The sequence below is a fragment of the Oculina patagonica genome, chromosome 4 (assembly GCF_052425735.1).
Source record: "Oculina patagonica isolate OP01 chromosome 4, crgOcupat, whole genome shotgun sequence".
Classification (NCBI taxonomy): Eukaryota; Metazoa; Cnidaria; class Anthozoa; order Scleractinia; family Oculinidae; genus Oculina; species Oculina patagonica.
In genome coordinates, this window is record NC_135761.1 from 63,568,921 (window position 1) to 63,582,074 (window position 13,154).

General features: G+C 41.0%; 1 protein-coding gene across 1 annotated transcript in view; it reads right to left on the reverse strand.

Annotated features, from left to right (window-relative positions):
• The window catches only part of LOC144651064 (A-type voltage-gated potassium channel KCND3-like), a 95,885-nt gene that overhangs the window by 45,477 nt on the left and 37,254 nt on the right, over positions 1-13,154 (reverse strand). The gene's annotated exons all lie outside the window — the stretch shown is intronic.

Here is a 13,154-nt window from a genome sequence, read left to right on the forward strand (position 1 = left end):
TGAGCGCAAAAAATAATCCTTTTTAGTCAGAAACATTTTACATCTCGAGCCCACCAAGTCAGGATCCGCTACTTCATGATGGACCCACTATAATAAGATAAAAGAACTTAATCTGAGTGTTATTTCTTCAAATTAAAGTTTCCGCACTCCTGAAACAGAATATGCTGATATTGATTAAGGAAGTCTTTTACGACAGAGCATGTGCGATGTTTAAATTAGTATCATGCTCTGGAGCTTTGCAAAACACTCCAAACACGGCATTATTATCATCATTCTGAAAACCTTGTGAGAATGAATTTGGCGTAATAATAAAAACCGCCCCTCGATATTTACCCTCGCAGGCGTTTCAAAACGCCAAACAGAGTGTATGTTAAACAGATTAAATACGTCCAAAAAAATTAATGATAAAAAGTGAAAGTTAAGAAGTTATCTCGGATGTTAACTAAAAATTAGAATGCTGGGTTAATATTTTACTGCAACTCCTGAGTTGTATCCTGTATGTAGAGCGATGAAAAATAAACGAAAATAAAACAAAAAATTAAAAGGTTATATTGGGGACAGTTCAGAAGTGGAAATTTCATCGCTGATTCAGACGAGGAATGCTATCTAATGAAATTCATACTGAACTCTCTTTTTAAAACAACTTTGACATTCAGTGAACACTTTAATATTGATGATGTTCGATACATTGTATTACTTCTAACATTTCTAAATATACTTTTATATAATAACTTTAACTCCCTTTAATCACGAAACCCTTGAGATTATATACACTGACAATGAATCAACGACCAAATAAACGATACACAATTTTTAAGACTATGAATGTTAATTCACAAGTTGTGAAAATTGGACGACGTTTTGAAAGTTTTAAAGGCATTAATGATAGTTATCTTGCGAGATTTTTTAAACGAAAGTGTTTCAAACATTTTTAGTAATATGAATCAATCTGGATCGACACAACAGCAAACAAAAGATGGCTTGCACAACTCATTGCATAAAACAAGAATCTTTTAACAACAACCTTTAGGTTGACGGTACTGAGGCACTTATCATGTCGCGAGTCTCAGGATTCTCTTTTAATACCCGTGTTTCATTTCCATATTCGAAATCGAGACTAATCGCTCAAATCAGGCCACGCGAGCTTAATTAAAAGCGCCAGAGTGATCCTTGAAATGACGTGTACAAGAAAAATATTCGTTCATCTCAAAACTGGCGAACGCTAGTGACGGTTTTCCCAGCCGTTTTCTATGGGTGTGGATTTTCTAGTCTCACAAAGAATTAAAAATACAATAAGAAGGAAGCTGAGTTTTCGCGTTTTGAAAATTTATCTGGCGTTTAAATGTAACAAATTCTTGCGGAAAATATTCAGCCGAAACTTTTCCGGTCCCTTTTGCTGTTGAGACGCGGCTAGAGTTGCTCTCGACTACGCCTCGAACAATGCTTTTATTTCTCTTGTGCTCTCCACACTCCACGTACATCCACAACTCGATACATGAAACAAAGCTGTATATCACAGTGAATCTTCCAATCGATTTTTATTAACCGGGCGGGGAGACTGGGCCGGCCCGGTTCATAAATCGCCCGGAATTTTTTCGTCGTCGTAGTAGTAGTAGTAGTCTTGTCGGTAAATCGTTCCAGACCCGCTCGGCCACTTTCTTGGCCAGGATTCAAATCACGCACCCTTGATGTTTACTCGGCAGAAGCTATTAAATCACTCTCCTATTTTAAATTTTATCTAATACCCTCAATTCTCTTAAGCGTGAAATATATATTTTTGTGTTATTCAAGCGTTTGAGTACTGGTTTGCGAAACCGGTGATTTTTTTGACACGTCCAAGCAATTATTATTTTTTTTTGAAAACTGCTACGTCTGTCACGCAATGATTTTGCAGCAAGCTTCACGCATAACTGCTTTTAAAATAAACGGCATGCAGTGCATGCAGAAGCGATGACGTTTCACATAATTTTGAGGAAATTTGTCAAAAACTCAACGTAAATAAAAGTAGCTGACACCTTGTGCGTGATGAAAACTGTTATCCAATTGCAGTGTTCTTTTTTTAAATCTAAGAACTGCAATGTTGGTGATTGTCTAAATAGCATAGCTAGGATCTGATGGAATTTAAATAAATACAGTATTTATTAATTTACAGGCCAAGGATACAAAGTTAATAATACATTTTCTTCGTAGACACAGTAGTTTGCGTTATATTGTAGTGTGTGACATCCGATAAACGACAAACGCGCGATACGCGGGAGTTAGCTTTTAAGCTGCGAGAAAGTTCAAACGGTCTCTTGTTTCTGCTTGTTTACAGCGGCCCTGTATTATAAGACTTATAAGAATTAGAAATTTCTGTCTACTAAATCTAATATATACCACATTATAAAATTAGTCTCTTTCGTTTATACATTGTAGTGTTCCATTCTGACTGCACGGGAGTATTTTGCTTTTGTATTCTACGCGGCGATTTCTTGTTAAGTTAAACTTGATTTCTGTTCGATCGCCCTAACAGAGTAAAAGAGCCCATCGTGCGATGACAATAAGCAATTTCCTGACGTCATCGCTTAAAAAGGGCTGGTAGCCAAAGAATTTTTGAGCCGGAATACTTTGAAGATGCTCTTCATTTAATAGAAAAAATTGTGTCCATTTTCATCCGTGTACAGTTGAGCCGGCAAAGTCGCGTATCAGAGACGATTGAATGTTTGCACTGCTAAATAATCTTATTTTTGTTCTTGATGTAAAAGCTTTACTTACACACTTCCCAAGACTTCAGTCAACAAAATGGTAATGTATAGTATTTCTACGAACTATGATGGTATTTGTGAGAGGATCCGCAAAGCCAGCAAGTAAAACAAATGGTCTGCAAAATGAAAATGAAATCTTGGCGCGGGTAATTTAATACATGTAATTAAATTCTACCACGGCATGCAAAATTTCACGTTTTTGAAATTTTCTAAATCTTTTTGCCTTTTAAAATGTTTCTTGACCCCATCTTGAATAAAACTTCATCTAAAACGTGTTCATGTTTCTTTTTTATTTTTTCACGTTTGTATTTAATAGTTGCCTTTTTAGGCTTTTGAAACGAACACGGCATCTATTTATAGATTGAGGCACCATGTTGATGTTTACATATTTGCGTTATTTGTCGTAGTAGTTCACTCGGCCGCTTTCTTGGCCAGGATTCAGATCCCACACTTTTGATATTTACTCAGCAGGAGCAATTAAAATTTTATCTAATACCCCGATTTCTGTTAAACGTGAAAGATATATTTTTGTGTTTTTATTCAAGCTTTCGACTCAAGCGAGTACTGGAGTCCGAAACCGGCATAACCGGTGATTGTTTCGACAGGTCGCTGAGGTCGAAGCTTTTTTTACATCAGTCACGCAATGTTTTTGCAGCAAGCTCCTGCATTTAAAAACGGCTCCAGACTCTACTTTGAAGATGCTTTTTCATTTAGCAAGAATTGTGTCCATTTTGTCTATTTCCATCCGTGTACAGTTGAGCCGACAAAGTCGTGTGTCACAGACGAATTGAATGTTTACACAACAAAAGAACCTTATTTTGTTCTTGATGTAAAAACTTTACTTGCACACTTTTCAAGAACTCATAAAACAAAATGGAAATGCAAAATAATAATATAATAATTTCTTCAAACTTGAATGGAATGTAAATCGGTAAAGCCATCGTGTGAAATAATAGAAGGCAAAAATGAAAACTTGCCCTTCGGCGCGTATAATTATTTAAATTTTATCACGGCATCAGTATTTTCACGGCTTTTAAGGATTCTAAATTTTTAATGCAATTCAAATGTTTCTTCGCCTCATCTTGAATATTTTTTTCACATTTAGTTGGGATTTTTAACAGCATCTGTTATCTAATACATGTGGTCTAATGCATGCCCTTTTTACCGAATGGTAATGAGGTTATGTTATGGGCCGCATTTTATCACTCGAACACTCACTCACTCGATTCTGATATCAAACCGCAATTAATTTAGCATTAAAACGAGAAACGTGCTGACAGAAAGGTCCTTTAAACGCATTCAGCACATGTCAATCAAATCTCAACCTCGTTCCAGGGTCTCTCTCTTTCAGGGAACTAAATTGAATTTCACAAAACAAATCGAAAGAGGATCACTTCCACTTATCCTCTGGTGATAAAAGAGAAAAGAATTCGCTCAACGAAGCCTCAGAGCATAGGCTATCAATTACCCATTCACGTAAGAAAACATTCAAAGACGCGTTTTAGTAAACACAACATTCATGCACGTTTTTTTTTCGCGTCACATCATCTTCGTGTCACGTCATCCGTTCTTCATCTTTTTGAGTCGTGCAGAAACGCGCATCTTTCTCTCAAATTTTAATGGCTGCTTAAAATAACGCTATACGTGCTGGCAGAAAAGTAAAAATATTCACAAAACAAATTTACTTAATGCTAAAAAGGATCAAAGGTTACACTTAAATATTTTTTGTGATAAAATAGAATTCGCGCTACGAAGCCTGAGAGCACGAACCATCAATGACGCAATTCCCATGGAAATTCTCAGGGAAATAAAGTGAGATTGTGTTACATTATTGAACGCTTATTTGAAGAAAAAAACTATCAATGACCCATTCACGCAAGAAAACATTCGAAGGCAAATTAAGTGAGATTGTGACATTACTGATAGCACCAATGAACTACATATAGTTACGCTTAAAAACTGTTAAAATTATTACGCTCGCCTTGTGACGTGTTTTAGTCAACACAACATCCACGGCACGTTTTTGTTTCGCGTCACGTCACCTCGTGTCACGTCATCCGTTTTTCATCTTTTTGATTCGAGCAGATACACGAAGTGCTCGGGCGTATCTTTTCTCTCAATTTTTTTTCGCTGCTCAAAAATAACGCTATACGTGCTGACAGAAAAGTAAACATATTCACAAAACAAATTTACTTAAAAGGAGTTTGAAAATAAAGAAGAATGGCGTTTTTATTTTTGCAATATCTTTTTTCGTTTTAGAGATATTTACGTTTTTGCATTATGCAAATGAGGAAAGTGATGACGTCATTAATTGTTCCAAAAAAAGATGAAGCACGGAATCAAGAATATCTCTTGGAATAATTGTGCTGTGTTCTTCAAACTTGGCACCATTAATGTACAACACAAAAGACACAAAATGACACCCGTCGTGCCATTGCCATGGCAACAGTTTTGCTGCAAATACCTATTTTAATTAATACTGACATCCCCAATTTTTGCTTAACCAAAGATGATCTACTTCCAACAAGCTAATGAGGAGAGTTAGGGTAATATGGGCATCATGTGTGTTCCAGGCCGGACCCTCTGTCCCACTTTAAAGGGTTGCAAATGGAGATATTTGGTTTATGACAGAAAGAGACTGGAACCAAAAGTGTTGCCATGGTTACATCATAGTATGAGCCATTTTGCACCTTTGAGGAAGGTCACTACCGATGTCAAGTTTCAAAAATATCACTTTTATATTTTCAAAGATCCTTGATTTTGTGATATTTCTTTCAGTGGAACAATTTATGACGTCATCACTTTCCTAATTTGCATAACACAAAAACTCGAATATCTCCAAAACGAAAGAAGATCTTTCAAAACCGTAAACGCCATTCTTCTTTATTTGTGAAAGTCTTTCAAATAAGCGTCAATTAATCTTTGCTTCATAGGCACTTTAATGCTTAAAAGGATCAAAGGTAATACACTAACCGGTAAATATTTTGGTTGTGAAAACTGAATAGCGCTACGACCCCTGAAAGCACGAGCCATCAATGTCGCAACTCACGTGGAAAAATAAAGCAAAGTGAGATTGCTTTACTTTATTGGACACTTATTTAGAAAAAATGCGGAGGTCGGCACTTCATCCATCGAATTACCATGAGGTTGCTCGAAGAGCCTTTGATTTAGTCTTTTTATTTTCTTTTGTACCCCAGAATTTTTTCTGTTATTCTTGATATTTGACTCGTTTTATTCGGTTTTTTTTTATTATTTATGTTACTCGTTTTATTCGAGCAGGAGCCAATACTGTAATTTTCTGGTTACTCCGCTCTTTTTAGCGAGGAATATAAAATATATATTTTTTGTTTTTCATTCAAGGGTTTTGAGTTTCAGTCGGAACCGAACGGCGATGGAGAAATGACCTGCAATGAATCACGCAATCAAGAACTTGCGTTTGCGTGACTGCTTCCCAAAATTGACGTGAAGAGCTTGCATGTTTGAAAGCTGAAAAGCTTTCTTATCTTGTTCTTATTCCCATTTTTTTGGTGTGGTACATTAGAAATGTTTACATGTAAAAACACGTCTTAGGGCCTCTTCATATGATCCCGGTTGACCGGGCTGGCCCAGTTACCGAGATCTCGGCTCACTCCTATTTTCTTGTAAAATTTTGAATGTGTTCATATGAGAAGGTGGGCCAGCCCGGTTACCGATATCTCGGTTTCTGCAACCGAGATCTCGACAACCGGGAAGAATATTTTCCCATATGAACGCTCCAGCCCGGTCGCCGGGACGCAACTTTTTTTGAGAAAATAGCTTCCCTTTCGTAATTGGGTGGTCCAAATGGTTTAATTTTGCCTTGAATCTATTTCCACTTCAGAAATATGCGAATTAGCTTTATTAATAAAGTTACATGGGTCAATAAAAATACGATAGTCGCGAAAGATGCAACTTTATGTGTCGCCATTTTGCCTTCGTTTCTTGAATTTTATTCCCGATAACCGGGCTAAAATTTTCCATATGAACAGAGGTCAAAATCCGTCCTGGTTAACTGAGACAGCTCGTAAACCGGGCTCATGTGAAGAGGCCCTTAATTAAGGGCCTGATTACATGAGCCGGGCTGGCCCGGTTTGCCGAGATGACTTTCAGCCCGGTTATAGCATGAATGATCAGAGCACGAATGATCTTAATCACCTTTTTCCGGCAATTTGGTGGTTAATTTTTTGCACTTATGCAGCTGGATGGGTTACGTTACCTCTACATCCTATTTAGAAGGAGAAGCATTGATTTTTTCATCGGATATTGTGCTCGGAAGAGAAAATTAATGCTGGCCCGCTTAGCCGGGCTGGCCCGGTTAACGCGATTACATGGAAAATTTCAGCCCGGCTAGCCGAGATCCCGGCATCGCGATACCGAGATCTCGGCTAACCGGGCTGGCCCGGTTGTCATGTAATCGCGAAGTTGATTTTTGTTGCGTTTAACAGACGTGCCGAGATCTCGGCAAACCGAGCCAGCCCGGCTCATGTAATCAGGCCTTTAGTTTTTAACGAAATTGTTTGTTTGTTTCGGTCGGAGATCATTTGTACTGCCATTTAACTGGTTTGAGTTCATAGTGTATTCAAGATTGCACACAAAACGTTTTCAATACCTAGGTTATTCAGTATTCGGAAGAAAAATAAAAATTTGAAAGCCTAAGCAGGAATTTGTCCAAGCATGGACAAGCAATCCACAGACTTGCGTGTTACTCAATATAAATTAAATGGTATTTTAAAAGTTTTTGCTGTACTTGTCTAATGAAGAAGTTAAACATCAACCGCCCGGTTTTAAGCATTAAGCTTTAGGCGTCTTGTTGATTTTCGATATGAATCGATTAATTTATATCGATTTTTACCAACTCCTATCCCTTTTGATCATCAAGTATCGAAAATATCGATTTGTTACGCCCTGTTTTACTTTTTGCAAGGCGAGCTCCAAAGAGAAAAAGACAATCCAGTATAGTTGTAAGCAATTTTTATAGCATTGCGTGATCAGTTCAGTTTGGGTCACGCGATGGGGGTCGTCTTGTATGATGAGGAAGTGTTACCATGGTAACAACGTCCACGGTTTTTTCGTGCCAAAAGGAATGGGTGGCATGAGTGAATAATGAGAATGTTACAAAATGTTTACGTTTCAAAATATTTAAATTAATCGAAGGGCTGCCCTTTTACATTGAAAACACACTGAGCAAGGAAGACAAAAGCGCTTGAAAGAGACTTTGTAATCAAACGTAACGATTGCAGCAAATAATGAAGGCGACATATATACTATAAGCCTTGTCTACCAATTCCTGATTATGATAATTTTCTGAGTTATCCGCATCCTTTCTAGTCTCCCTCGCAGCCGTTCTTAGTGTCGTCACGCAAAATTCTTCCCCACTAACGGCTGCTCACATTCGAACAACATTCCTTTCCACCATTTCAGCCAATCACCATTCGGTTCATATATCTCAGGAACCGTACCCGCCAAAGTAATCTAACCAATCGCATTGCGTGTTTTATTTTGGAGTTCTCACCTTTCAAAAGAGCGACCCTTGGCCTTGAAGAAGCTTTTGATGTTGTTTAATAGCAATACATTTCGAATTTCGAGCTTTAATACAAATGCGTTGTAGTGTGTTGTAACTGGGTTGCCTGTGTAGGCCCAGCCCTAAGGCATTGTGGGTAGTGCAATAAAGGAAGATGGCGGCTTGAAAACGTGTATGTGTTTTCCTGGCGAGAATCCGCCTTCATCGAGGACCTGTCTGGTGTGCAGACATTACATTGGCGACGAGGATTGCGAGAATAATCCTTTCTAGTGGTATGGCGGCGACAAATATTCAACCGATGGATATTTCGGGCTCGAAATCAGAATTGAGCGAGCGATGGCGTGTTTGGCTGCGAGGGTTTACATATTTTGCCGAAGGGAAAGCAAATCTTCAAAACGCCGCGAGAAAGAGGAACGAATTACTCTATCGAACTGGTTCTGGCGTGCAGGATATTTTCGAGAATCTGGCAATCATCAATGCTCCGGAAGGCCAAGATGATGATGTTTATTTACAAACTGTTCGAACACTGAACGCTTATTTTCGAGTGCAAGAAAATGCTGCGTACGAAAGGCATGTTCTTCGCCAGCTAAAGCAAGAACCGGGAGAAGATGTCGACTCATTCGTGCTCAGACTTCGTAAACAAGCAAGGCATTGTAGCTATGGACCTGAGGAACTTGAATTCGCCGTGAGAGATCAGTTGTTGGAGAAAGTTTCTTCCTTGGAGTTACGGACCAAGCTGTTTGAGGAGCCAAATATACAGCTTGCTGCAGCGATAGAGAAAGCGAGAGCGTGGGAAACGGCACGGCGTCAGGCGAGCAACATTGCCGAAGGAGAGGGAGGACAGAGTAACGTGAACATGGTCAAGGACCGCGACAGCAAGAAACCGTCGAGTGGATTTGGAACCCAGAAGTGTTATGCATGTGGCAAGGTGGGACATTATGCTCGTGATAAGGTATGTCCAGCTCGGGGTAAAACGTGTGCAAAGTGTGGTCAGAAAGGGCACTGGGCAGCTTGTTGTAAGGGTGATACTGAGAGCAAAAGGGGTGGTAGAGTGAAAGAAAGCAGAGGGCGTGGAGGAAAGCGTTTTAGTGATGCTAAACGTGATTCAAAATCAGGGAACAAGCAAGTTAATCAAGTTGAATATGACAGTGGGGAAGAGCCTTATGCATTCCCTATAAACTTTAATGGAGAGAGAGCCTGTGAGGATAATGTGATTATGGTCAAGATTGATAACACAACCACCAGCATGCTTGTTGACTCGGGTGCCCAGTCTACTGTACTTGGTGAGAGGCAGTTTAACAACCTTGTGAAGAGTGGCCTTAAAGCAAAATTGCAACCTGAAGAAAGGAACTTGCGAGTGTATGGGAATGGTTGTTTACCAGTTGTGGGTAAGTTTGAGGCGAGTATTGAGTGTAATGGAAGGAAAACTATGGAAACGATCCTCGTGACGCAAGGAGAAGGAAGGTGTTTACTCGGTAGTCCAGCAGCTAAGCGATTACAAGTGTTGAAAGTTGGACCAGAATTAGAGGGTGTGGCAAATGTTTATTCTGTGGGCAATGACATTGATGGTATTGCAGATCGTTTTCCGAAGGTGTTCTCAGGAGTTGGCAAATTGTCAGGCTACCAGCTTAAACTGCACATTGATCCGGAGGTTAAACCTGTAGCACAGAAACCCAGAAGAATTCCTTACCCTCTGAAAGAGAAAGTCACAAAGAAAATAAACGAGCTTCTTGATCTTGACATCATTGAGAAGGTTTCAGGTCCAACAACATGGGTGAGCCCAGCTGTAATTGCTCCCAAACCAAACAAGGATGATGTACGTATTTGTGTGAATATGAGGTGTGCGAACGAGGCCATACGAAGGGAGAAGCTACCGATTCCAACAGTGGATGAGGTACTGGAGGAACTGAATGGGAGCACTGTTTTCTCAAAACTTGACATGAACATGGGCTTCCATCAAATCGAGCTAGAAGAAGGTTCCAGGGACATCACAACCTTTTCAGCTGGTGATTCACTGTTTCGCTACAAGAGGTTGAGTTTTGGTATTAACAGCGCCCCAGAACAATACCAGAACATTGTTAGACAAACAATTGCTGGGTGCCCTGGAGCCACCAACATCGCTGACGACATTGTGGTGCATGGAAAGACAACAGAGGACCATGACAGAAACCTTGTTGCATTGCTTAATCGATTGCAAGAGAGAAACCTTACCCTAAACAAGGATAAGTGCAAGATTGGAATGAATCAGATCGTGTTCATGGGGCTGCTTTTAAACAAACATGGTGTGGGGCCGACAGAAGAGAAAGTACAGGCTATTCGAGAAACAAAGGCTCCGACCAATGTCGCCGAGTTGCGAAGCTTTCTGGGACTTGTCAGTTTCAGTTCACGGTTCCTGCCTGATTTTGCGACAACGGTGGAACCACTTAGGAAGCTGACACGTCAAGATGCCAAGTGGTATTGGGGCAAAGAGGAGAATGACGCATTTGAGGCTCTGAAAAAACAGTTGGCTGAGGCATCAATGATGGCCTTCTACGACAAGGATGCACCAACTGAAGTGGTTACCGATGCAAGTCCGGTTGGACTTGGGGCTATACTCGTGCAAGAAAAGCAAGGAGTGAAGAGAGCAGTCGCATTTGCGAGCCGAAGCTTGAGTGATGTCGAGCGTCGATACAGCCAGACAGAGAAAGAGGCCCTAGCGGTCGTCTGGGCTTGTGAGAGATTTCATCTCTACCTATCTGGGTTACAGTCATTTGAGCTTGTCACTGATTGTAAAGCTCTGGAAGCTATCTATGGTCCTAGATCTAAACCATCAGCCAGAGTTGAGAGATGGGTCCTGCGTCTTATGCCGTTCAAGTACACAGTTCGTCATGTACCCTCAGGCCAGAATATAGCTGATTGCCTAAGTCGTTTGACAAAGATACCAGCCTCGCCCCGGGATGGTGTAACCGAAGAGTATGTCAGAATGGTAGCGGTCAATGCTACACCACGCGCAATGACCTCCCGAGAGATAGAGAGAGCTTCCGCTGAAGATGAGGAACTGACTGAGGTGTTTCGTTGTTGGAAAACAGGGGACTGGTCTAAAGCGCCTAGTCCATACAGGTTGTTGCGTGATGAAATTACTGTGGTTGGAAGATTGGTGATGAGAGGCATGCGGATTGTTGTTCCGGCGAGCTTGCGTAAACGGGTCTTAGAGTTAGCCCACGAAGAACACCAAGGGATAGTGAAAACGAAAGATCGCCTCCGAAGCAAGGTGTGGTGGCCGAATATGAACAGTATGGTGGAAAGTCACTGCAAAAAATGCCTTGGATGTCAAGCTGTGACTCCTGCTGCCACCGTACCTCCTGTGAAGACAACGACCATGCCGACAAAGCCATGGAGAGACCTTGCAGTAGATCTGATGGGTCCACTGCCAACAGGGGAGAGCCTTCTTGTGACTGTCGACTACTATAGCAGATGGATTGAGGTGGATGTAGTGAGAAGCACAACTAGCAGTGTTATCATCAGGTGCTTGGAGAAGCATTTTACTAGACATGGCATCCCTGAGACATTACGAACAGATAATGGGACAAACTTAGTTAGCCGAGAGATGGAGGAATTCCTTAACGAGCTTGGAATCAAACACAAGAAGACAATTCCACTGTGGCCGAGAGCGAACGGAGAGGTTGAAAGGCAGAATAAATCGCTCCTTAAGGCAATGCGTGCAGCACAAGCTGAAGGGAAACCATGGCAGCAAGAGCTTCAGAAGTATCTTCTTGCTTACAGGTCAACACCGCACACCACTACAGGTGTTAGCCCGGCTGAGCTATTGTATGGAAGGAAGATGCGAACAAAGATGCCAGAATTTGAAGGGGATTATGAGGAGGAGAGGTCGAGTACCACAGACCAGCAGGCACGGGATCAGGATGCAGAGCAGAAGAAGCGAGGGGCTGAAACTGCTAACAAGAGAGCTGCGGAGTCAGACATAGCAGAAGGAGACAGGGTGTTGCTGTTGAAGCGGAAACAGAACAAGCTGTCTGCAGTGTATGATCCAGACCCATACAGTGTAATATCCAAGAAAGGGGACTTAGTGGTCATTGAGCGAGGTGAAACCCTACTTAAGAGAAATGTAGGCCATGTGAAAAGGTTCATTGGACAAAGACCACAGGCTTGCCAGCCACAGCAGTTAGGAATTCAGCCAGTAGCACAGCCATTGGTTCAGCAACCACTACTGAAACCAGCTACCCTTCCTGTTCCTGAACTGGATGAGATCCCAGCACAAGGATCAGTGACTGAGCCTGTTATGGAACCATCACCACAGCCCGCTGTTACTCGGGTACCAGAACAGACCAGTGAACCTCGAAGATCAACACGGACGAGAACTGAGCCAAGCTGGCTTAAGGACTATGTTACTGGAAAAGGCTAAGCTAAGCGAACTTATTAAGGACTTTGCTACTTAAGATCGTTTTCTGATATGGACCGTGAGGACTACACTTAGTGTTTTGACTAAGAAGTGTTATCTATTGAACAAGAGACTACCAGTTAAGACTTTAAAACAGTGCTTTTATTTGCATTTGGATTTGTATCCTTTACTTGTTATGGTTTACAGTTATATCGGATTTTGTCTAGCTTTTCATTGTACCCATTGTGTTCATTTAAAAAAGGGGGAAGATGTAGTGTGTTGTAACTGGGTTGCCTGTGTAGGCCCAGCCCTAAGGCATTGTGGGTAGTGCAATAAAGGAAGATGGCGGCTTGAAAACGTGTATGTGTTTTCCTGGCGAGAATCCGCCTTCATCGAGGACCTGTCTGGTGTGCAGACATTACATGCGTTGAGAATCGTTTCGATTTTCCGGCGATTATTCTGATTTGTTCATGACTGGATGTGAATGTGATCT